General features: G+C 39.2%; 1 protein-coding gene and 1 long non-coding RNA gene across 5 annotated transcripts in view; one reads left to right on the top strand and one right to left on the bottom strand.

Moving 5' to 3' along the window:
* LOC149134281 (uncharacterized) overlaps nucleotides 1-18,926 on the bottom strand; it is a 438,594-nt gene extending 419,668 nt beyond the window's left edge. The window contains exon 1 of the long non-coding RNA XR_016242797.1: nucleotides 18,749-18,926. This is a non-coding gene — a long non-coding RNA (uncharacterized LOC149134281). The remainder of the gene's footprint in view (nucleotides 1-18,748) is intronic.
* LOC149134280 (uncharacterized) overlaps nucleotides 1-24,878 on the top strand; it is an 880,637-nt gene extending 855,759 nt beyond the window's left edge. For all 4 annotated transcript variants that reach the window (XM_089355979.1, XM_089355977.1, XM_089355980.1 and 1 more), the window contains one exon: nucleotides 22,859-24,878. The gene's annotated coding sequence lies outside the window, so the exon portion shown is untranslated. The remainder of the gene's footprint in view (nucleotides 1-22,858) is intronic.
* The last annotated feature ends 1,936 nt before the right edge of the window (nucleotides 24,879-26,814 follow it).

The raw sequence follows: 26,814 nt of genomic DNA, 5'->3' as shown, positions 1-26,814 counted from the left end.
TATATATATATATATATATATATATATATATATATATGTGTGTGGTGGTGGAACAAGGATGTAGACGGGGCTATTAGACAAAAGAAACAGGCTTGGAAGGACTGGAAGAACGGTGGTAGCAGGGAATTGTACCAATCTGCCAGAAGGGAAGATAGGCGACAGGTTTATTTAGCCAGAGGGGAAGCAGATAAGAAAAGATTTGCCAATGTTCTGCGCCGTGAGGACCAAAGACTCAAGGTATTTCGTGTTGCAAGACAGTGTAGGAGAGAGAATAGAGGTCTGGAGATGCCACTACGATAGATTGCTTAATAAAGAGAATGAATGGAAGAAAGAGAGCCTGCCGTATGTAGACCCAACAGAGGGACCAGCTATCCGAGTTGATAGTACCAGGGTAGATAAAGCAATTAAGAGTATGAAGACAGGGAAAGCCCCCGGCCCATCAGGAATCACTGCAGAGATGCTCAAAATATCTGGCAGTGTTGGCTACAGCCTAGTCACCCGTATTACGAACCAGGTGATACACGAAGGAGTCATACCCAATGACTGGTGTAGCAGCACCATAGTAAACTGCTACAAAGGTAAAGGTGATGCTTTAGACACTAATAATTACAGAGACATCAAGCTGTTAGATCAGGTTATGAGAGTTACGGAGAGGGTCATAGCCCAACTAATTAGGGAGCAAATCAATTTAGATGAGATGCAGTTTGGGTTCGTGCCAGGTAAAAGCACCACTGATGCCATATTTCTAGTGAGACAGCTGCAGGAATAAGTACGTACTTGCGACTGAAACAGAAAATCTGAACAAGTAAGTACAAAACAATGGAGACAAAAATAAGCTCCACAACGTAAATCTGTACCCGCCGACGCAACAGCGTCCCTAGTGGCACAAAAAAGTGCCCAAAGCCGCGACTACGTATTCCAAGACGTATATGCCAGCCGATGCCCGTTTATACGAAACTGCGGCATTATGTGCTTCGCTGCTGCTATAAGTACGTACTTGCGGCTGTAACAACAAACCTGAATACATAAGTACTAAATAATGGCGACAAAAATAAGCTCCACAAAGTAAATGTGTACCAGCCGACACAACAGTATGCCTAGTGCCGCAAAAACGTGCTTAAAGTCGCGACTACGTATTCCAAGCCATAAATACTAGCCGATGCCCGTTTATACGAAACTGCGGCAGTATGTGCGTCGCTGCTGTTATAAGTACGTACTTGCGGTTGTAAAAACAAATCTGAACACGTAAATACGAAACAGTGGCGACAAAATTAAGCTCCACAACGTAAAACTGTACCCGCCGACGCAACAGCGTGCTTACACCGCAAAAACGTGCCCAAATCCGCGACTACGTATTCCAAGCCGTAAATTCCAGCCGATGCCCGTTTATACGAAACTGCGGCATTATGTGCGTCGCTGCAGGAATAAGTACGTACTTGCGACTGAAACAGAAAATCTGAACAAGTAAGTACAAAACAATGGAGACAAAAATAAGCTCCACAACGTAAATCTGTACCCGCCGACGCAACAGCGTCCCTAGTGGCACAAAAACGTGCCCAAAGCCGCGACTACGTATTCCAAGACGTATATGCCAGCCGATGCCCGTTTATACGAAACTGCGGCATTATGTGCTTCGCCATTGTTTCGTACTTACGTGTTCAGGTCGAACCAAGGATAAACCTCTGTACCTGGCCTTCGTTGACATGGAGAAAGCCTTTGACAGGGTCCCCCGATCCCTTATCTGGTGGTCAATGAGGAAACTTGGGATAGAAGAATGGTTAGTGAGAGCTGTGCAAGCCATGTACAGAGATGCTGCCAGTAAGGTGAGGGTTGGAAATGAGTACAGTAATGAATTCCGGGTAGAGGTAGGGGTCCACCAAGGTTCCGTCCTCAGCCCCCTCCTATTTATCATAGTCCTCCAGGCAATCACAGAGGAATTCAAGACAGGTTGCCCCTGGGAGCTCCTCTATGCTGATGACCTTGCACTAATTGCGCAGTCATTATCAGAACTAGAGGAGAAGTTTAAGGTGTGGCAGCAAGGACTAGAATCAAAGGGCCTTAGAGTCAACCTAGCAAAAACCAAAATCCTAATAAGTAGGAAGGTAGATAAAACACAAACCCCTTCAGGTAGATGGCCCTGCTCAGTATGCAGTAAAGGAGTAGGCAGTAACTCTATAAGATGTACCCGGTGCAAGCTATGGACACATAAGAGGTGCAGCAATATCAAAGGCAGATTAACTACAAAGTTAGTCTTTGTATGTGGCAGGTGTTCAGGTGCAATAAACACTGTGAACAAACAGGAAACAACTTCTATCTTATTCCTGGGTGAAAAACTAGAGGTAGTTGATAGCTTCCACTATCTGGGTGACCAAATTAGTAGTGGGGGTGGGTGCGCTGAAAGTGTAACTGCTAGAATAAGAATAGCCTGGGCCAAGTTTAGAGAGCTCTTACCTCTGCTGGCAACAAAGGGACTCTCACTCAGGGTAAAAGGCAGACTGTATGACGCATGTGTACGAACAGCCATGCTACATGGCAGTGAAACATGGGCTGTGACCGCTGAGGATATGCGTAAGCTCGCAAGGAATGAAGCCAGTATGCTCCGCTGGATATGTAATGTAAATGTGCATACCCATCAGAGTGTAAGTATCTTGAGAGAAAAGCTGAACATAAGAAGCGTCAGTAGTGGTGTGCAAGAGAGACGATTGTGCTGGTTTGGACATGTGGTGAGAATGAATGAGGATAGCTGCGTGAAAAAGTGCCGCTCCCTAACAGTTGAGGGAACCCGTGGAAGAGGTAGGCCCAGGAAGACCTGGTCTGAGTTCGTGAGGCAAGACTTTCGAACATTGGGCCTCACCGAGGCGATGACTACTGACCGAGACCTTTGGAAATGTGCTGTGCGTGAGAAGACCCGGCAAGCCAAGTGAGATCGTTGCCAGTGCCCCTGGACTGGCTCTTGTGCGGGTGGCACATAAGATGTACCATCCTGAGCGTGACCGTTGCCAGTACCGCCTGACTGGCCTTGTAGGGTTTTCGTGCGAGATCGTTGCCAGTGCCCCTGGACTGGCTCTTGTGCGGGTGGCACATAAAAGACACCATTTCAAGTGTGGCCGTTTTCGTGCGGGTGACACGTAAAAGCACCCACTACACACTCTGAGTGGTTGGCGTTAGGAAGGGCATCCAGCTGTAGAAACTCTGCCAAATTAGATTGGAGCCTGGTGTAGCCATCCGTTTGCACCAGTCCTCAGTCAAATCGTCCAACCCATGCTAGCATGGAAAGCGGACGTTAAACGATGATGATGATATATATGGTGAAGGCACATGGCTTACTGGTTAGGGTGTTGAGCTTACAATCATACGGTCAACAATTCGATCCTTAATGGTGCGTTGTATCCTTGAGCAAGACACTCTATTTTGCATTGCCCCAGTCCACTCAGCCGGCAAAAAAGAGTCGTACTTGTATTTCAAAGGACCAATCCTGTCCCATTCTGTGTGATACTGAATTCTCCTGAGAACTATGTTAAGGGTGCAGGTGTGTGTAGGGCACTGATCCAATTGAAGGAGGTTGTTCCGTCAATCAGATCAACCGGAACACTTGTCGTTGTAAACAAAGGAGTGCTGGTTTATATACGTATGTGTATATATGCCTGTGGGCTCCATGGAAATGTTGTATTCGTTTAGCCCCAGGCTAAACCAGCCTGAGCAGAGCTTTAGTCATAAAGGTTCCATCTTTGACCCCCCCGCCATTTCTTCTTCTATCAACAAGCCCATGATGCTATGTGTTCTTCTTTTCATCATGTGACAGGGGAAATTTGACTGTTATTTTTAGCAAGTAAAAAGAACTCACATCAGGTCAGAGCTTCCTCAGCTTTTAAGACTTGGTTTTGTGTGAGTTTCTGCCTTTTTAGCTGCTTGGGTAGGTGTGTGTGTGTGAGGGAGTGAGTATATGTTAATGTGTTTGCTGGGCATTCCTTAGCCCCCACTCCCACCTCACCAGCCACCCAATACTTACCCCCCACCCCACCCCATATGAACTCCTTGTCCATCGTGTGTGTGTCTGGGTCTGTCCCACCATCGAAATGGGGTGGCAAGGGGTGGGGGCGTCTATGTGGGTTACCCTGCCTCAACTTCCTTCCCAGTCTCACTTGAAACATGATCCCCCACACCACCACCACCACATAGCTGTCCCCCCTCCCCGTATCATGTAGAACACAGATACACACATACATACACGCGCACGCAGTCACTGACTCAGTTTCTTTGGCTGTTTGTTTGCATCAGCCCACATCAGGGTGTAAAAGTGCATGGGTATATATATATATATATATATATATATATATATATATATATATATATTATTAAATCATCAATAATATATTTAGAAAATCAATATTTAGTATTTCAAAAGATATATATTCAACATAACATGGTAGCATAATAAATTTAAAAGTTTAAAACATAAAAATAAACATAATATTCATGCTTATTTACACATAAATTTTTATACGCATATATATTTAAACATATATTTATCTATTTTTAGATTTTTATATGTATCGATATTTATATTCCATATTTTTATTTTTATGTTTGAAACTTTTAAATTTATTATGCTACCATGTTATGTTGGATATATATCTTTTGAAATACTAAATATTGATTTCCTAAATATATTATTGAGCACTCAACATAAGTTCAATTATATATTCTTTTAGAATATTACTCATAAAAGTTATATATATATATATACATATATATATATATATATATATATATATATATGTATATATATATATATATATATATATATATATATATATATACACACAGACATATACACTGCTATATATATATATATATAAATATATATATACACACGCACACAGATGCATATATACACACACACATGTAACTATTTGGACTTTGAGTATATGCCTATTCTTATGTCAGTCAAAGCACATTCACCGTTTCAGGCTACCTGATGTCATCCTCCACAGAAACTCTACAATTTTCACTGGATTTATGTCAGGAAACCCACAATGTTTGTTGTGTTTATTGTTGATAAAAGAAACAGAAGATGGATTTAGAATCTTTTATTCAACATGACAATCGTTTCAGCACATCCTTCAATTTGTCCCACCCACATCAGTGAAACTGAGTTCTACAAGTGCTGTGTGTCCCACCTACACTTAACAAGAAAACTTCTTATACAATGAACCAAACTACATCTCTTTCTCACGCATTATGATTACCTCTTACTCTCCAATCTTGTCGTCCTCTTGGCCCAGGGCCACTGTATCCTTACTCTCTGCTTGCCTCCGACCTGTGTATTCTACCCACATGCCTTCTCTCACTCTAGTATTGCCATCTGCTAGCCCCCCCCCCCAACCTGGATGTTCCACCAACACATAACAAGAACATTTTGCCCTCACCCTACCTCGACAAACCAATCCACGTCTCTTCTCTTCTCTTTCTCGCAATTCCTCCTTCACTCCACAATCTCCTACAAATCATGTTTACTTGCTAATGGGAGCTTTGGCTCCCTAAACATCGGAGACAGAGGGGATAGTCACAACTGGATTGCCTGTGATCATACTTCTGCTTACTCAGGGTTTAGCTGGAGCAAAATGACAACATAAGCACACGATATCTGCCCCCCACCCCATCACCCTGCCCCTCCCCACTGCTCCTGACACAAATCAGCCCACATGTGGGAACTGGTCTTCATTTAGAAATAGCAGACAAATCTCCCTCAAAATCACACCACATTGCTGTCTTCAAAAAACACGAGATCATGTTGGATGGTCAAGGATGGAAACCCTTTGATCATAAGTCAAGACTCTGACTGCAGCTGAAACCAGGCAGAGGGAAATGAGAGCTGTTGTATGGTTGCTCTCTCTGCTGAAAGTAGCAGCTCAATGATCCTCACCTCACTTCTGAACTTCTTCAATAAAGAAAGAAGGACACCCGAAGTCATGCACTTCTAAATATGAGATGGTCATGGTTGAGGCATCTGTGGTCATAGACCTTCTCCACCGAGGCTGGCCTAGGGTTAAACAACGAAAAACCAACAGTGACACTTATAGAACAGGATGACTCCATCACCACCAGGCACCAGATAAACACACACACACACACACACACTGACCTCCCCCACCGTGTTGTGTGTGAACAGTTTTCTGTTGCCATGGAAATGTTGACATGAATAATAACAACATGGTGGTGGTGGTGGTGGTGGTGGTGGTGGTGGTAGTTCTGGTGGCAATTTTGTGATGGTATATGTTGCAGCACTTGTAGTGGTGTTGGTAGTGGTGACAGTGGTGGCTGAGGTGGTAGTGGTGGTGGTGGTGGTGTTGTGATATCTGGGGTTTCTTTTTTTTTAGGAAGTCTTCCAGGCTGTGTGTGTATTGACTAACATGTATGTGGGAGTTAATGTCATTGCATGTCACTATACATGTATGCATGTACTGTGTGTGTATGCATGAATGCAAGATATATATAGGTATGTGTATGAATGTGTGTGTGTGTGTGTGTACATGTGAATGTATGAGTAACTCTATATATGTATCTGTGTATGCTTGTATGAATGCAATGTATGTATATAAGGGTGTGAGTGTGTTTGTGTATGCGTCTATGTACGTATAAATATATTTCATTAAATAATCCATGAAAGACAAAGAAAACAACATTGACACCAAACAGGGACAACACCCCACCACCACCGCCGCCACCACCACCACCACCACCACCAACAACAACAACAACAAAAACAACAAGGACAGTAAAAGTGTGTGTACATGCTTGCACTCAAAGTGCACCATCTGTTTGCGACTGGTGGCCACCCCAAATGCCAATGATTGTATTGTTATGGAAATCTGTGGGTGTGTGTGATTGTTTAGCCCTAGGCCAACCCTGATACGGCTGTTCAATGAACAAAGGCGTTCCAATCACGACCAACCTGTGGATTTAAAGTAAACGTACAGGGCTACATTATATCAGGTCGTTAAGAATGAAATGATCCGATTTTGAACTGAAAGTTTATTTTACTTTATCTCAACGAAAAGCAATGCAGTTAATCAAAGAATGCACCTAAATCATCAACACAATTTTGCCATTTTATCAATAACTTATTTATGCTGGGAGCAAAGAATTCTGGAAAGCAACATATAGGTATATGCATATATACACACATACATGTACATGCCTACTTATATATGTATATATATACATGCATATATTGGTACAGGGCATCAAAGAAATGTGAACAAAAAGAGAACCGAGAACATAAAAAAAACACAAACAATGAACATCGAAAGAAACAAACAGAGAAACGAAACAGGCAACATAAAGAACATTCCCTTCATCAGTTGCCCCCTGTTTTATATACTCCGCATTTCAAAGGCAGGGACCAGATGAGACTTCGTAAAAACAGTCCTTCCCGCAGAAGGTTAAAGTGGTAACAAAAACAGAACAACAAGAACAAAACAGTAAAAACAAACGGTGAGGACTGTTGAGACTTAACGAGCTTTGAGAAGAGACAGGTAAAAGCACAAGGACTTGCATGGCTTCCAATTAACAGCCAGGGACCCTGTAAATAAATACATCTTTACACAAAAATGTACATACATCCCAAAAAAAAAAACCATACGTAAATGCATATTGATATATTTGTATGTACATTTTTGTGTAAAGATGTATTTATTTACACATAGGTTTATTTATATATTCATATATGAGTGTACTTGTGAATAAGTAGGGGAGCATATTTGTGTAGATGTATTTTTTATGAAAAAATATATGTCCATATTTAGATGTATGTGTGTGTGTAAATATACATGTGTGTATATGATTGTGTATACAAGTTTATGTGAGTGTGTATGTCCACACGTGTATGTATATGTATGTATGTATATGTATATATATATGTGTGTCTGTGTATGTGGGTGTGTATATATATATATATTATATATATATATATATATATATATATGTATATTTTGATATATATATAGATATGTGTGTGTGTGAGTGTATCTGTGTGTATGTATGTATATATGTATACTTGTGTGGGTGTGTGTACATATGTTTGTAAGTATATATGTGTGTATATGTGTACATATCTATGTATATGTATATATAATTGTGTATGTATTTGTATAAATCCATATGTATGTGTTATTAGGTTCTGTATGTATGTACATATATCTGTATGTATGTGTGTGTATATATGTATGTATGCATGTATGTGTGTTTGTGTGTATATATATGTATGTATATGTATGTATGTATGTTTGTGTGTATATATATATGTATATATATGTATGTATGTGTATGTGTATGTATGTATATATGAAAACACTTGAGTTCTTTTTCTTTTATATATATGTATTTGTATGTATGTATGTATGTATGTGCATGTGTGTGTTTACTTATGTGTTTGTATACATGTATGTATATGTATATGCGTATCTGTTTATTCGGTTATAGGCGTAGATGTATATGTATGTGTCTATTTCTATTTATACATGTGTATATATATATATGTATATATGTGTGTATGGGGACATGCACACATATGGGTATATTTGTATAGGCATGGGTACGTATGTGCATATGTGTAAATGTGGACGTATGTGTGTATACGTGTGTGTGTGTATATATATATATATATATACACATATATATGTGTATATATATGTGTGTATATGTCTTTATGTATGCATGTATGTTTTCACACAGTTATATGTATGTGTTGTCCAATTCTCTAACGGTTTTTTTCAAGTGAATCAAGTCATAACCTTATCCATCTATTGTTTTCATAATCGGTCATAATGTCTTACGTTTAAGATGGTTCCCATGCATTCCCTGAAGAGAAGGTTACAATTTTAATATCAAAGATCCCTATGGAGCACACAGGTTGTAATCCTTTGAAACATATATAGGAATAAAGTATGCAATTATAACATGCGTTTTCTGCAATCCTTAAATTCTTAAATATACTCAAATACCCAAAATTTCAAGGAGTTCCTGCCTTAAAAACAGGAACTACACCACAGTTATTTTGTGTTCTTTGCTACATTTGTTTCTATCAACCCATTTAGTCTATCCGAAGAATTTTTATTCATTAAGATAGAAGAAATACATATATTATTATATATATATATATATATATATATATATATATATATATATGAAAGAAGGTTTGAAAATGCACTTGTGCATAAAACAAGTCCCCCAAATTCCTAGTTTTCCCATTATACCAATGCTCAGACAACACCACTGACCAAACACGAATAAATAGGGAAAATAATCTTATTCAAAAATACAGACCACAGCTCAACATACTCTAAGATAAGCCCCCTCCCCAGGGGCACGCCCAAAACGAAGACACACAGATACGCAAAATCACACACACACCAATACAATGCAAACCTCCGACACGAACACACTTACACACATACACACACACACACACAATCACAGTATCTCCACACCAGAGCACAAACCCACATCCATTTCAAGAAAAAACACATGCATATATACACTTCCAATACAATTGTAGCAACCACAACCAACACCCATACACACATACGTAAACAGGTCCATGCACACACCTACACACCACTCCGGCAACCACAAACCATATTCACACACGCATATTTGCATACATATGTACACACACATACAAACACCATAGGCCTGTTCGCCAGTAAAAATGTCACACACACACAATACAATCCCAACAATCCCAACAAACACCCACAAGCACACATGCACAGAAGCATGCACACACAATGGCACACCTCCCCGACAAATACAAGCCACATAAACGCACTCACACAAACACACGCACACGTATACACACACATACTGTGCTAACAATACAAACAAAACTAATCACTCACACACACATGTACACATATACACCAGGAAACTACACAAACCATAGCCACGTACACACACATACAAACGCATACCCAGTACCAACATACACGGAACACACATGCACACACATACACCTCACCTGGATAAACCCAACGTACGAGGACACCTAATAAATACAACACACACATACATGCTCACACACACATACACCCTCATGCACACACATACAGTTGCTCCCTCACACACACACGCACCCCAAGGACAACTCAAACACAAACATACTTCGAGACACACACAAACTCACGTACACACATATAACACCCCCACCAACACACAACACAAATAAACATACGTACACATACAGACATACACATACATATGAAACATCACACACACATACGGTTGCTTACACACACACACACACACACACACCACAATGGGTATTTTTAAAACAACACACTCACTCAGACACAGAGAGAGACACACACACACTCACGTATACACACACTCCCACATTCACACAAAACACTCCCACGCACACACACAGATGCACACATACATACACACACAGACGCACACATATGTACACACCCTCACACATACATACGGTCGCGCTCTCTCTCACACACACACATCACAAGGACGATTAAAACAACACATACATACTCAGAAAAATAGATATACGCACAGTCTCACGTACACACACCTAACATCCCCACCGACACAAAAAACACACAAACACACATACACACGCACTCACGCACACACACGAACAAACACATATACACATACACACACATGCGCACACACAACACCCTAACAAATATTAATCACACACATACACACTCACACAAACGTGCACACACATACACACACCATCCTACCATAGATAAAAAACACACACATACTCATATACACATGCCACACACGCACACATACAGACATAGACATACACATACATATGAACCATCACACACATACGTTTGCTTACACACACACACACACACACCACAAGATATTTAAAACAACACACCCACTCAGACAGAGAGACACACACACACTCACACAAAACACTCCCACGCACACACACAGATGCACACATACATACACACACATACGCACACATACGTACACACCCTCACACATACATACGGTTGCTCTCACACACACACACACCACAAGGACGATCAAAACAACACACACACTCAGACAAAGAGATATACGCAGTCTCACGTACACACACCTAACATCCCCACCGACACAAAAAACACTCAAACACACACTCATATACACATTCCACAATAAACTCTGGGACCAATAAAAACGGCACACACACACACACACACACACACACACACACACGGACACAAACACACATATATACACACACACATAGAGATGTGCACAAAACCAGTCCCAAAAAGCAGTGAACCATGACAGACTGTCACAGACCAACCAAAAATAAAAACATCTTCTTTAACTCTTCTTCCCTCCCACCCCAGCTAGCCAGTCATACTGTCTCTTAAGACAGTAAAACATTCCTTCAATATACACAAGAGAAAAAGGCCAGGTCAGTTCCTTCTCAATTTTATTCCATTGTCAAAGAATATGTATGAGAATATGTATATGTATTTTTCCATATGTGTATTTTCATACACTGTTTTTAACACTGTTTTTAACAATTTCACCTTAATATCAGAGAATGTGTGACAATCAGTATGTAACACTACAAAGTTCATACAAAGCTTTATACTTTAAATATATTTTATCATCAAAGAATGTATATATGCATTTTAATACTCAGACTGTTTTTTAACATTTTTTATTATTCTCAAAGACTTTTGATAAACTTTTTCTAAAAAAGTGAAACCGGTTAAGTAAATAAAGATTTTTGAAAAATAAGTGCATTTTCAAACCTTCTTTCATATATATTTCCACTCGTACGGTATTCCACAACTTTACTTTATTATATATATATATATATATATATATATATATATATGTATATATAAATCTGTATATATACACATATATACACATAGATTTAAGTATGTACATATACGTATGTATGTATGTATGTATGTATACATTATTTATATTATATTATATATATATATATATATATATATATGTATGTATATATATAGGTGTAGGTGTGACAATGTGGTAAGAAGCTTGCTTCCCAACTACATGAGTGGATTTGGTAGATGGAAACTGAAAGAAGCCTGTCATGTGCTTGTATATATATATATATGTGTGTTTACGTCTTCGTAACTTAGCAGTTTGGCAAAATCAACTGATAGAATATATACCACGCTTAACACAAACATAAATACTGGGGCTAGTTCATTCGACTAAAAGTTATTCAAGGCGGTGCTCCAGCATGGCAACAGTCTAATGACTGTATCAAGTAAAAGGTGAGAAAAGTGACAGAGGGTATTGCTAGAGACAACAGTTAAAACAACTTAAAAACCTCAAAAGCTCAGTGCTTTGGTGGCTTTCGAGTTGCTTTAACTGTTGTCTCTAGCAACAGCTGATGCTGGTCACTAGCCTCACTCACTTTGGTGACTTCTATTGAATTTGGTTGTAGGTTCAAATTGCTAATAAAGCCACCCGTTTCATTTGTTCTGTGATGATATACCTCTCAGTATACGTCCTCACGGTCCTTCTTGTGACATTGAAGTTGGCCTATTTGCTATTCTGGTGAGGGTCTTTGCTATTCAGGACTTCTTCAACACCACCAGTCACCAACCCCGACCCTCATTCCGTGACCATCCCCTCCATGAGGAGCACCATCTTAAGGTCAGTCTTCACCACATGGTCTCCTAAGCCTTTCTTTGTCTCCGTCTTCAACTGTTTCCAATTGCTTCGGCCATCAGACGTCTCCCCTTCTACAACTGCCCCCCCCCCTCTACTCCGTATTCTTCATGTCTCCATAGCAACACAATCCTCTCTCTCTTGGCTCACACCATTGGACCCCTTCTATGTCCAGTGTATTTCCTTTCAGCTCCTGGTTTTCTGTGTATGCAGATTCAAGGACAATGCACATATACATACATGCATACATATATATATATATATACACATGCATACATAAACTCATATATGTATGTGTATATATGTGTGTATAGAGGTGTGTGTGTGTGTATATATACATGTATGTATATGTATGTATATAAATGTATGTATGTATGTGTGTGTGTAGACATATTGTGTATATGTATATATATATGTACACACATATATATACATATACACAATAATTCATAGATACATAGACACACACATATATATATACCCATATAGATGCACATAATATATATGTATATGTATGCACATATATATATATATACGTATACACACACACACATATATATGTATATATATACACAGATATATGTACACATAATACACTTTTTGTCGCTGTTGCTATTAATGTTTCTGTTGTTATTGTTGTTGTTTTTTGTTGGCCATCAAAGCGATCACTAAACTGGCCAATCAGCTACACCCATCTCTCTCTCTCTCTCTCTCTCTCTCTCTCTCTCTCTCTCTCTCTCTCCATCTCTTTGAAAACACTATCCCAACCACTCAGTTTTTTTTCATTATACACTTACATACATACATACATACATATATGCACACACACACACACAACCACATAGTTCTGGGTTCAGTTCCACCACGTGCTACCTTGGGCAAGTGTTTTTTACTACAGGCTTGTGAGTGGATTTGATAGATGGAAAATGGAAGAAGCCTCCGTGTGTGTGTGTGTGTGTATGTGTGTGTACATATAAGGCAGCAAGCTGACAGAATTGTTGGTCCTGAGACCAAATTGCTAAGTGCAGTTTGTCCATCTTTACATTCTGAGCTCAAATGGGAGGTGAATTTGCAGCATCTATTTAACCATGTGACATCGTTAGGATATCACAAGCATTCATATTAATGCAAACATGTAAGCATGATTTCTTCCATGTGTGTATATATGGGCTTTTATGCAGATAGATGTATGTATGTCTGTGTGTGTATGTGTGTGTGTGTGCATGCACATGTATGTATATGTAAACCAACGGGTCTACATACAGACGGGTAGGTACATAGGGTATATGAACAGACAACCACATATGCACATAGACACTGAAACACATGACCACATATACACACACACTTTACTTCACACAAAGACACATGTCCACACATATGGAGATGTACACCCATACATAAAAACATGGTACATAGCAGCAACACACACACACACACACACACAGGAATATGCAGAATACATACATGCATACATGTATGCATACACACCCATACATACATATATACATATACACACACACACAGACATACATACACACACATGCACGCATACATACACACACACTGAGACACACACATGCATAAATAACGGACAGAGTCAAGACTATTGATAAGTTTGCAAGACGCAACGAAAGTTTTAGGAAAATAAAAATAAGAAATAAGTGGAAATGTTACCGGTGAGTGTTAAATTTGAAGGCACAATAAGAAAATGACTCTCCCCAGACACAACAGAAGATGCTTCAACACACGAAATGACATAAAAAAGTCTTGCAAAACAAATCCAAAAAAACGAAATATATATATATAATTATATGTATATATATATATATATGTATATATATATATATATATATATATATATATATATATATATATATGTATACACACATATGTATTTATTGTGTGTGTCATCATCATCATCATTTAGCGTCCATTGTCCATGCTGGTATGGGTTGGATGGTTTGACTGGGTTGGCACACTGGAAGGCTGCACCAGGCTCCTCTCTGATTTGGCATGGTTTTCTATAGCTGGATGCCCTTACATGCCAATTTGTACTGTACCAGTATCTGCCACAACTGCGGTTTTGCTCAGCTTGATGGGTCTTCTCAGTCATTGCCTCCATGAGGCCCAACACTTGAAAGGGACTCAGTCACTTTGCCTCCATGCAACCCATGTATATATATTATATATATACAACAAATCCTTTTCAGCACAATCTTCTTTGTTTGCACAAGCCCTTCTTCTAACAAGCACCAGGATTGGGATTTTCTGCTGTCGTGTGGGAGCCTGATTGGTGAAATCAACTGAAATACTTCTCTGATATTGTAATGTCCTAACATATGTGCATGGGCACCACATAAAAAGGAACCCAGTTCACTCTGTAAAGTGGCTGGCATTAGTTAGGAAGGGCATTCAGTCATAGAAACCATACAAAACAGACAGTAGAGCTGCTCTGAAGAGTGCACGGTTACATAATTGGACTGCTATCTAACAACCTATTAAGCCCCAAGTGCAAAACCGACTGGTAAGGATGGCCACAATGGATACATAGTGCTATAATACTGTACACTTCAATCAATATATATATGTATATATATATACACACGCTTTCCCAAGGTGCTATGCAGTGGGACTGAACTTGAAGCCATGAGATTACAAAATTAGTTTCTTTCCCACACAGCCATGTCTCTGTCTGTATGATAAATTTATTAAGTTTTCTTTTTTGTATATCACTACCTTAAGAATATAAAGGGTTGCTATTTTTAGTACAGTGCCTATAGAAGAGCTTCAAGTAGATAGTGGAGAACTGTTCCACCCCAGTCCAATATCACAGGACCATATGTTTATTGTGTCTACAGTGAATCTGTTTATGACACAGATGGGGGTTTGCCTTATTGAAATTAGCTTTAAAAAAAAAAAAAGGGGTGGGGTTTTTCTCTCAAAGTATTCTGTTTCCCTATTTTTATTCACAACCCATGGGTGATTTATCTGAAACTCCTCTTTTCACCCTCCTTCAAAACTTTTTTTCACAACAAATCAAGATACAATTGTAATCTACTCCATTTGTAAATAATTTTATCTTCAAATATTCATGTTTGTTGCATGCAGCTATGAGGAAACAAAGTTACGGTGTTGGGGTACACTTCTGTTGGACATTAATACAACCTTGAAACGTGTATCTCACAGTGAATTAAGACTGAATTGTGAAGTTGAAATCTTCAATTATAAAAGCCTCTTGAAAAGCACATGATAATTAAAATACATTAAAAGAGACCGACAGAAGTACTAGGCTTGCAAAGAATAAGTCCCGGGGTCGATTTCTTTGACTAAATGGTGGTGCTCCAGCGTGGCCACAATCAAAATGATTGAAACAAGTAAAAGAATATATCGCTAAGGCATTGAGATCCAAATAACCTGGTGTGAAACTGATTATACACCAGAATGACACATTAGTCAAGTAGGGAGCAGTAATAAGAAAAGGAATGACAAAGGAAGGAGCAATCATCCTAGAAAGTTCAGAAGATGATCGTTTATTCCTTTCTCATCTCTTCTCTTCTACATACATATATATATATATATATATATATATATATATATGTTTGTATGTCTGTGTTTGTCCCCCACACCATCGCTTGACAACCGATGCACACATTTACGTCCCCGTAACTTAGCGGTTCGGCAAAAAGAGATCGATAGAATAAGTACTAGGCTTACAAAGAATAAGTCCTGGGGTCGATTTGATTCGACTAAAGGCGGTGCCCCAGCATGGCCGCAGTCAAATGACTGAAACAAGTAAAAGAGTAAAAGAGTAAAAGAATACATGTACACACACACACACACACACACACACACACACACACACACACACACACATGCACAAACACACATATAGCTACAGACACATGCAAATTTAGGGATTGGAACAGGTACAAATCCCAGTAACATATGTCTCCCAGCTAGCAGAACCTTATTCTCTTGCAAGTTAATTTGAGATATTTTGACAACAATGTAACCTTCATTTAACTAAGGTGTATTCACCCTTATCAGTAGCTAGTGGAGTACCCCTCGTTAGGCTAATTACTATTTCTGAGGTTCTGCTGGTGATTTTATCTCCTCTGTTCCTTAATTTTGGAAAACATTTACAATCTTCTTTGACAATAAACCACTAATGTTCTTCAAAGTTGCTTTTTATACTTTCTACTATGGACTGCTTGAAGCTTACTCACTTCCTACACCTTGATCCTGAGATCTTGCACTTAAATATATACACATATATATATTTACATATATCAATATCTCTCTATCTATCAATCTAATACAACAGCAAGACTCATCGGCAAGACTCCCATCGGCACCGACTATTTAAGCAGGAGAATTAAGACATTCGCTCTCTTTCTTCTTTCCCATTTCCTCTCACGCTTTTACATAGTGTTGGTGTATTTGTTGATTGTGTGAGGAGGGGTCGACTGTCTTGTGCTTTCTCTCCGCCTTAAGCAGGATCAGCAATGCCAACAGTAAGGAACATGTTCTATTCAGACCTTAGGGGGTCCAAATTGTCCTGTTCGGATGGACAAGTGTTTAAGGAAGAAGAAAGATTTGCTGAAGTGACAGAAGTCACAAAAAAGGAGGTGGACCTGACAAACATGGAGAAATATGAGGAGATGGCACGTAGGATCGGTGGTGATGCTAAGTTGTCCCTACTCCAGAAAGTATTGGAAAATATGGGTAAGAAAACAGTAAATATATAAGGTGTACTCAGTGGAAGAAAGGAAAATTGAAAATGTTGAGGCAGAGGAAGCAGATTTGCAACAATTGTGGTTCAAGAAGGCAGGAAAAGCAAAAGAATATGCTGTAACCACAGTAACCTACATATCTTGGAAGAAGGACTTCCAGGATTAGGGTGGAGAGAATCCCACCAGAAACAGATGTGGCTTGGGTTGTGGCGGCTGTTCTTCTCGGAAGTAAAGAAGAAATAGCCGTCCTGCAGGCCACGAAAACAGAAAATTCTGTATGGAAAGAGCAAACATTGGACCTGATCATATTGGGTATTGGCAGAACCACTGAAAATATGGTGGAAACGGTGACCATTGGAGACGTAGTGTTGAGAGTGGGGGTGGAGGGCAGAACCCCTCGTTGCTTTAAATGTGGCTAAAAAAGGCCTCTGCAGAAGCAGAGAAGTCAGGAAGAAGTTAGAAAGGGGCCAGAGAAGGTGCAACAGGAAGAAAAGAGAAACAAAGAACAGTGGATGGTAGCTGAAGGAAGAGGAAGAAAGGACAGATTGAATTAGAACCCCAAGCCATACACCCCGCCCCACCCCACCTTCTCAGACACCCCCTCCGCCCATTCCCCTCCGATACAAAGCAAGAGAAAAAAAACAAATACAAAAAAACACAAGGCTCAACAGGCTCCCCCCCTCCCACTGGAAATTGTTTCGCGCGTGTTTGAAAGGCGTAGACCAGGAAGGGATCCAGAAGAGAACAAAATGGAGAACTGCAAGATTTGTGCATGTCGATGGATGGACAAAACACTCAGGTGTCCGAAAGCCAAAAAAACGACGAAATATTGAGATTCAGGAGGGGTTATAAGTGTTGGAAGGTGAAATGTGATTTAAAGACGATATCAGACAATATAAAGTACGACGAACTGACCCAGAGATACTCCACAGCCATTACAAGCCTTCAATTCCATTACAACTTTCTCTCTCTCTCTCTCGAGCTATAGAAAGACGAATACACACGTTATATACCTACAGACATCTATATAAACACACATGTAATAATAAACTGACACGTTTCCGAAGAAACCTTTCACTAAAAAACACATTTTCGAAGGTGAGGGGCGTGACTGCATCCGCACCCTTTTTCTTTAAACATGTTTTATAAATGACATTTGGCAGAAATACGTTTGAAAACAATAATAAACGAATGCTGAAATTATAAAAATTAGTAGTAACGAAGTCTGAACAAAAGCAAAAGCATGTTAGTGTTTTGTTTTGTCTTTTTTGAAACAAGCGAAAGCCAATTAAAAGGAAATCTCTTTGCCTTACCTTGTTCGAAAATGTCTGCGATTCAGCAGAAGACATCAGCTGTGAAATGGTTTTGGCTTCTTTTGCAAGAATTTTTCAGCGAATAACTTGTATTTTTCGATTTTCTGGAGATAGAATTACAGAATAAAGGTGAATTTTGTGGTTTATGCTTTGTCGGGTGTTGAACGAGAGAAATGTTTGAAATTTACCCCTTTTTTTTCCCACACATTCCAATTCACCGCCGTTAATTGGCGAACACACCTGCTATCGCGCACGCGCACGCGAGTCGTGACTAGTCGATCCTACAATAACAATCTATTGCCAATGCATGTATGCACAAAACATGCAGGACGGTTTGTTTTGGTTTTTTTGAACAAAGTAAATAAAACACATTGTAAACAAAACGCAAACACCCTCATACATGTTTTGTGCGTGGCGCACGCGCGCTAGGTAGTCGTAGGATCCACTAGTCACGTCTCGCATGCGCGGATGCGCGCCCTGGATCCAATCTTCTTGAATCGTACCTTGATATTATGTTTTCATTTCAAAATAAAACCAACAAAAATAATCTCCCATAATCTTTACCTCCGCTGATTTTTACATGCCCCGATGACCGATCTAAGAAATTTGGGGAACGATTTACCGTCTGGTGAATGGAACCGAGTATATGCAGATTCCAATAGCTTGCCAAATTGTCAGTCATAAATTTTCTGCAAGAACGTTTTGTCTGATAACATTCTCCAACATCTCTGCACTCCTATCGAGTAGACGTTGAAGAAATCCTTTTTCTGGTTGTGGTGTCATAACATCCAACAACCCAAGTTTTGCGACACAAGTGAGATCGCTGCCAGTGCCCCTGGACTGGCTCTTGTGCGGGTGGCACATAAAAGACACCATTTTGAGCGTGGCCGTTGCCAGTACCGCCTGACTGGCCTTCGTGCGGGTGACACGTAAAAGCACCTAATACACTCTCTGAGTGGTTGGCTTAAGAAAGGGCATCCAGCTGTAGAAACTCTGCCAAATTAGATTGGAGCTTGGTGTTGCCATCCGGTTTCACCAGTCCTCAGTCAAATCCTCCAACCCATGCCAGCATGGAAAGCGGACGTTAAACGATGATGATGATGATGATGATGATGATTGAATGTGTGCAAGCAGACGGTTTTTTCATTGGCAATATGTTTTGTTTTCAGATAATCTATAATGTTCTCTGGTGCAAAGTACAATAAAAGCTGCAATCTGGGTGCACTCAATGTAAAATAAATTCGGAAAAATAGCAACAACTGCTTCTTTTTAAAGGGTACAAATATTGGGAAGAAGATGATGATGAGTGTTGCTGATGTGATGTTCACACACACACACACACACACACACACACACACACACACACACACACGTAGATAAACCTAGACGAAGTCCCAGTTTGGAAGTATGTTTAAAGCTTTTAGAAGACGTATGACGGAGAATTATTCAATATCGTGTTTGCTTCTATAAGAATCGCTTACTTTAAAGCGAAAAAACAAGACCAACGTATACAACAGGTGTGTAGAACCTGCTGTTTCGCTTGTTTTAGCCGTTCATAAGTGATCTATAAGTAAACATTTCATACAACGACCATGACGATGTCACCTTTTCTATCCGAGTATCGACCTTCAAAGGCATCCATCATCACCTTCATTCACTCTATCTCTCGGCCTTTCTCTCTCTCATACGTGCGCGCACCGACACAAAAGCCTAATTTTGCTCTAACATCATGGTTCTATGCAACTGTTGCAATATCACTCTTTATGAAGGAGTTTTTCCGTTTCCATTACATTTTTCCTGGAACACGGTATCCTGCCGTTTACCCACATTTGTCTTCCTCGAATCACACCCTACTCTCTTATCTATGTATATATGTATGTATGATCCAATGGAGACCTCTACATAATAGCCAGACCTGGTAGAAATAGCACCCAAATCTCCCTCAAATCGCACCTTACTGTTTTACCTATGTACACATGTATATACTAGCTGGGGCGTACACTGTAATTCCTGGGGAAGCAGGGCTTATCCCTTGGTTCCGTTCTCATAATTGTTTCGCTAATCCAGTAACAACAATACAAAGTATGTAGCCCTTAAAACGGTTTCTGTGCATTTACAGAGAATACTGAAGTGTCTTACACAGGATCTTGTTGTTAGGAATTCCTAATAAGTTATGAATACCCAAATTGTGAAGTCAGTCATGTAATACCATGAAATTAGTTACCCGATAGTAAGAGTTCACATAAAGTAGCGCCGAAAAGGGCTGTAATACGTTCCCAGAGTATATAGAACATAGGGGAAAATACTAATAAGGTATGTATACTAAAATCATGAAGCATGTTACGTAATAACAGGCTAATCAGATATGAGATAATAACAAGTCAAAGTAAATAATTGTGAAAAATGCTTTTGTGTGTTCCCAGAGAATATTACCCTCAGCAGCGCTAATGTTGGTATATTCGTGAATAAGTCACTAACCGAAATAAGGGGATCTCTTGTTTAGGAAAATACTATTTACTCGTTTAAGCGATACCCTACTGATTTTACCCTTTTTACACCTGTTACCTCTTTTTTCTCTTAATATTTTTCTCGTTTTGTTTTTCTTTTTTCTCTCCTACCCTTAACCCCAACAGCTGTAGGATGCAGCCCCACCCACAACAAGGTTACATTACAAGAGTGGATGGACCCTATCGACTGTGACATGGAGGTGCAGACGGTGTGTAGCCAGCTGATAGCCCGACAGACACAACTCCAGTGAGTATCTTTACTTTGTATAGAGGGAGGGGTTGATCAGAGAAAGACAGGGCAGAGCCCGAGGCCCTTTCCATTGTCACCAAGACAGGTGGCAGTGGAAGAGAAACAGCAAGGTATCAACTGACCCTAATAGCCCTTGCCCAAATATTTGCAATGCCATCTACAACATAGGCCTTTGTTGTGTATGAACATGGTTACAGCATCAGCGGTGGCTCTCCCGGAACAGCTGTCAACACAAAACTATTATAGAACGTTTTATATTTTCTTCTTTTTCTTCTTTCAGTCATTTGACTCCACCCAAGCTGGAGCACTGCCTTGGAGAATTTTTAGTTGAATCAAATTGACCTCAACACTTGTTTTTTGTTCTTGTAAACCTGGTATATATATATATATATATATATATATATATATATATATATATATATATGTATATATATATATTTCGTTTTTGGATATATATATATTATATGTGTGTGTATACACACATATATTTAATTCACAATATATAACCCCAAATTAAACGTATTCCAAACGAACAGGACCAACAAAGACAATTAAGGGAGAAACTAACACTTGGAAAACATGAAGACAGAAATAGAACTGCTTAAGCTTAGAGCCCTGAGCAATGAAGAGAAATTGAAGGACATAGACGAGGAAATCTACAACGAATTAAAGAAACATTGAGATGGTCAACGCTTGGAAAGTGTCTTTAAACTGTGGCAAACAACTTGTGAAGCTGAAGAAACAAACTCGCTACAAGGCTGGCAAAGACAAAGCAATTTGTTTATTAACTACGAAACACAGTTCATCGTAGAATAGGCATCGGATAAGCCCTTGCTGAAGGAAAATAAAGCAAAAACATACACAGAAATGAACCCAGGCTTATCGAACACAAACCAGAGACGGACAAGGGGAGGCAACTCCACCGACATTACATCCCCCAAATAACTTAAACAATCAGAAAATCTGGACGGAATCTTCATGGCATTCAAGTAATCCTGTGGAGCTCCTAGAAAAGCTCCTTAATGCATCGTTCTACAAAACACATAGAATATATAGGAGAAGAGAAAACAACAAGGAGTGTATATTTATTTCTCAGTCTATAGAATAATATAAATTATTTACATGCTTTTAAGTTAGAAAATAATTTGTCAAGATATTGGAATTTTGTTATTAAATAAAATTTCATCAAACTGTTTCTGTCATTTATGACTTTGTGTGTGTGTGTGTGTGTGTGTGTGTGTGTAGAAAGGTTTATGTTCTTTGGGTTTTTTTTGGTTTTTGGCACGTAATTCATTGTTTTTTATTTTCTATATTAATTTTCTGCTTTTCTCTCTCTCTCTCTCCATTTTCCAGACATATCATTCAAGACACTGAGGAAAAACCACAAGTGGGGAAGCAAGCTTCAAACAGGCAAGGGGCAGGTCCAGCCCCTCGCAAGTTGAATAAAAATATGGCCAAACAGCTTCTTGAGATCTCGGAACAACTACGACTGATGCAGCAGGCGATAGATGAGCCATCGAAGGACTCTAAATAGTTATTGTGATAAGGAGAGGGGGTTGTGGTGGGAATGGGGTGACAGTGATGGTGGAGCAGTGGGGGGGGGGGGTCGGAGGAGAGAGAATTTGCCACTCTCACTCTTTTCATTGCTCACCACAAACTTCACAATCAAACCTCTTGTGCCTATACTTGTGTGTGTGTATGTGTGTGTGTGTGTCCATATATATGTATATACATACATACATATATATATATATATATATATATATATATATACACACACACACATACATCTACACACACATTCATACACACATATATATAAATACTTATATATATATATATAAGTTTTAAGAAAGAGAATGGGTTGAGCAACACATCTTTTGGCATAATGCTACAATTGTTTCATTTTTTTACCAGAAAATCATTGCTGAAATATTACTATATATAATATATGAAATAATAGATTGAATCAGTATTAATCCAGTAATATTGACAAATGGCAAGTCTTCTCTGTCCATTCTCTTTGTTAATATTTATATTTATATAAAGCTTATTGGTACTTTATGGATTACAGATGCATGTTGAGCGATACGATCAATATTCCCTGTAAAATGTTATCTGATAGCCAATACCTGTAGACAGGCTTTATAAAGCAAACTACAAAGTCAATACCCCAATTGAATTTATATATTTTTATGTGTGTGTGTATATATATATATATATATATATATATATATACATGTGTGTGTGAGTGTATATATATATATAGATTGATATAGATATATATGATGATAGATATATATATATATACATACACACACACTTACCTGTATGTGTACATATACATTCGCATGTATATTTGAACAAAATCAGAATCCATTAGGTTTTGGTACAGTGACTATTATTGTTATTATTATTAACGTTGTTGTTGTTGTTGTTGTCACAAATATTGTTAGAACCGGTGTAATGAAAATTTTATTGTTTTCCGTGTTTCTGCCCCCAGGATTCCTTTCTCATCAGGGCAACTGCTTCCTCTGTCATTGCCCCTCCTCTTCTCCATCTCTTCCACCTTCTCTCTCCCTCTCTCTCTCCTCTCACCACAATGTTTTCAAATATTTCTTCCCCCCCCCCCCACACACACAATCAATCGTATTTATATACACACATGCACATGGCTGAGCGGTAAGACGTTTGCTTCCCAACCACATAGTTCCAGGTTCAGTCCCAATACATGGCACTTTGGTCAAATGTCTTCTACTGTAGCCTTAGACCAACCAGATCTTTGTAAGCGGATTTGGTAGGCAAAAACTGAAATACGCCCATCATGTATGTATATATATATATATATATATGTGTATATATATATATATGTGTATGTATATGTATATATATTTCGTTTTTGGATTTGGTTTGCAGGATTTCTTTATGGGATTTCGTGTGTTGAAGCATATTCCTTTGTGTCTGGGGAGAGTCATTTTCTTATTGTGCCTTAAAATAGATATTTGTGTCGAGAGGAAACTCAATGACAATCGAATTTATCAGATTATTGTAGATAAGCAACAACTCCAGAAAAACTGTCAAAATTCTATGTTCTTACAATAAATTGATTGCAAGTATTTAAGAATATAGACAACATAATTTCATCTTTTATATGCATCAATACATGTGTAAATTAAGTTTCATACCTATGTACATTTTTCCATCGTAGCATGGTTTTGAAAAGTAAAAGGTTTAACAGTTGGATAACCTTACTGTGACTAATTCTGGGTTTTCTACTAAAGGGTTTCTTTTTGTTTATGTCTTTTAGAGTGCAGTTCTATCAAATTATTCATTTGTACACAAACACGACAAAAGTAAATAGACACCCATAACACCTCGTCTTGTGGTTATTTTAATTTGAGCTTTATCTTTTTTTATTAATTGACATTTGTATGTTTCGTGTTCTAAATGACTGTTTAATCATGCCATGTACAAAAGAAGCCTTGGAACTGTCCGAATTACAAAGAGGCCATATACTGGGTCAATTTCAAGGTTGACTTAGCCTAAAACCACAGAAAAACTTGGTGATTCCACTTTCTACAGTTAATAAAATAATTGTTCAATTCCCCAGATGAAGAAGTAGTCCATATCGCCTTGCCCAGGTCAACTAAGGCCCTCTGACAGAACCCTTTGCTTTGTTAAGAGAAGTGTGGAAGATAATCCTCATTGCAAGGCCTCTGACAGAGCAGAACAAGTTGATGTCAGTCCCAGAATAGCTGACAGGTATCTCTGCAAAATTGGCTATTAGGGCAGAGAAGCGAGAAGGAAGACACTGCTTCAACCAGCCAATATCAAATGGAGAAACGATTGGACAAGTGAGAGGGTAGAGAGGCCACTAACACTTTGGGACACTGTCATATTCTCTGATGTGTCCAGATTTGCTGTATTTTCTGACACTGGTCGAGTGTGGGTCTGGAGACTCTGTCACCAAACTTTTCATGTGAATAGATTGCAGCCAACAATGAAACTTGTGATGGTCTGGAGAGCAATCTGGAGCAATGGTCAATCGTAAATGGTGGAGCGTAAGGGATACATAAACTCAAATAATTATGTGTCCATATTGTAGAAAGAATTTCTTCCTATCTCCTCCAGTGGTGAAATGATTAAAGAACACTATTTATGGAAGATAGAGCTTTCTTGCACAGCTAAAAAGACCCAAGATTAGTTGGAAGAGAATGGCCTTAAAAAGCTTCCATGGCTAAGCCAGTTACCAGATATGAACCCTACTGAACACCTCTGAGGCATGATGGACAAGACACTTCCTAAAAATAAAAAGAAAGCATCTTTAAAGCCAGATCTTTTGATATTACTGCATGAAACTTGGCAAGAAAATCCTTAAGAAAATATTCATGTAGCCTAGTCACCTGTATTGTTAAAGCTGTTAGATCAGGTTATGAAAGTTATGGAGAGGGTCATAGCCCAACTAATTAGGGAGCGAATCAATTTAGATGAGATGCAGTTTGGGTCCGTGCCAGGTAATAGCACCAGTGATGCCATATTTCTAGTAAGACAGCTGCAGGAGAAATACCTAGCCAAGGATAAACCTCTGTACCTGGCTTTCGTTGACATGGAGAAAGCCTTTGACAGGGTCCCCCGATCCCTTATCTGGTGGTCAATGAGGAAACTTGGGACAGAAGAATGGTTAGTGAGAGCTGTGCGAGCCATGTACAGAGATGCTGCCAGTAAGGTGAGGGTTGGAAATGAGTACAGTAATGAATTCCGGGTAGAGGTAGGGGTCCACCAAGGTTCCGTCCTCAGCCCCCTCCTATTTACCATAGTCCTCCAGGCGATCACAGAGGAATTCAAGACAGGTTGCCCCTGGGAGTTCCTCTATGCTGATGACCTTGCACTAATTGCGGAGTCACTATCAGAACTAGAGGAGAAGTTTCAGGTGTGGAAGCAAAGACTAGAATCGAAGGGCTTTAGAGTCAACCTAGCTAAAACCAAAATCCTAATAAGTAGGAAGGTAGAGAAAACAAAAACCCCTTCAGGTAGATGGCCCTGCTCAGTATGTAGAAAAGGAGTAGGTAGTAACTCTATAAGATGTACCCGGTGCAAGCTATGGACACATAAGAGGTGCAGCAATATCAAAGGCAGGTTAACTAGCAAGTTAGTTTTTGTATGTGGCAGATGTTCAGGTGCAATAAACACTGTAAACAAACAGGAAACAACTTCTATCTCATTCCAGGGTGAAAAACTAGAGGTAGTCGATAGCTTCTGCTATCTGGGTGACCAAGTTAGTAGTAGGGATGGGTGCGCTGAAAGTGTAG

The sequence above is a fragment of the Octopus bimaculoides genome, chromosome 8, assembly GCF_046866305.1.
Source record: "Octopus bimaculoides isolate indiv1 chromosome 8, ASM4686630v1, whole genome shotgun sequence".
NCBI classification, from domain to species: Eukaryota; Metazoa; Mollusca; class Cephalopoda; order Octopoda; family Octopodidae; genus Octopus; species Octopus bimaculoides.
Note: the sequence above shows the minus strand (reverse complement) of the source record. Positions and strands in the feature narration are given on the sequence as shown.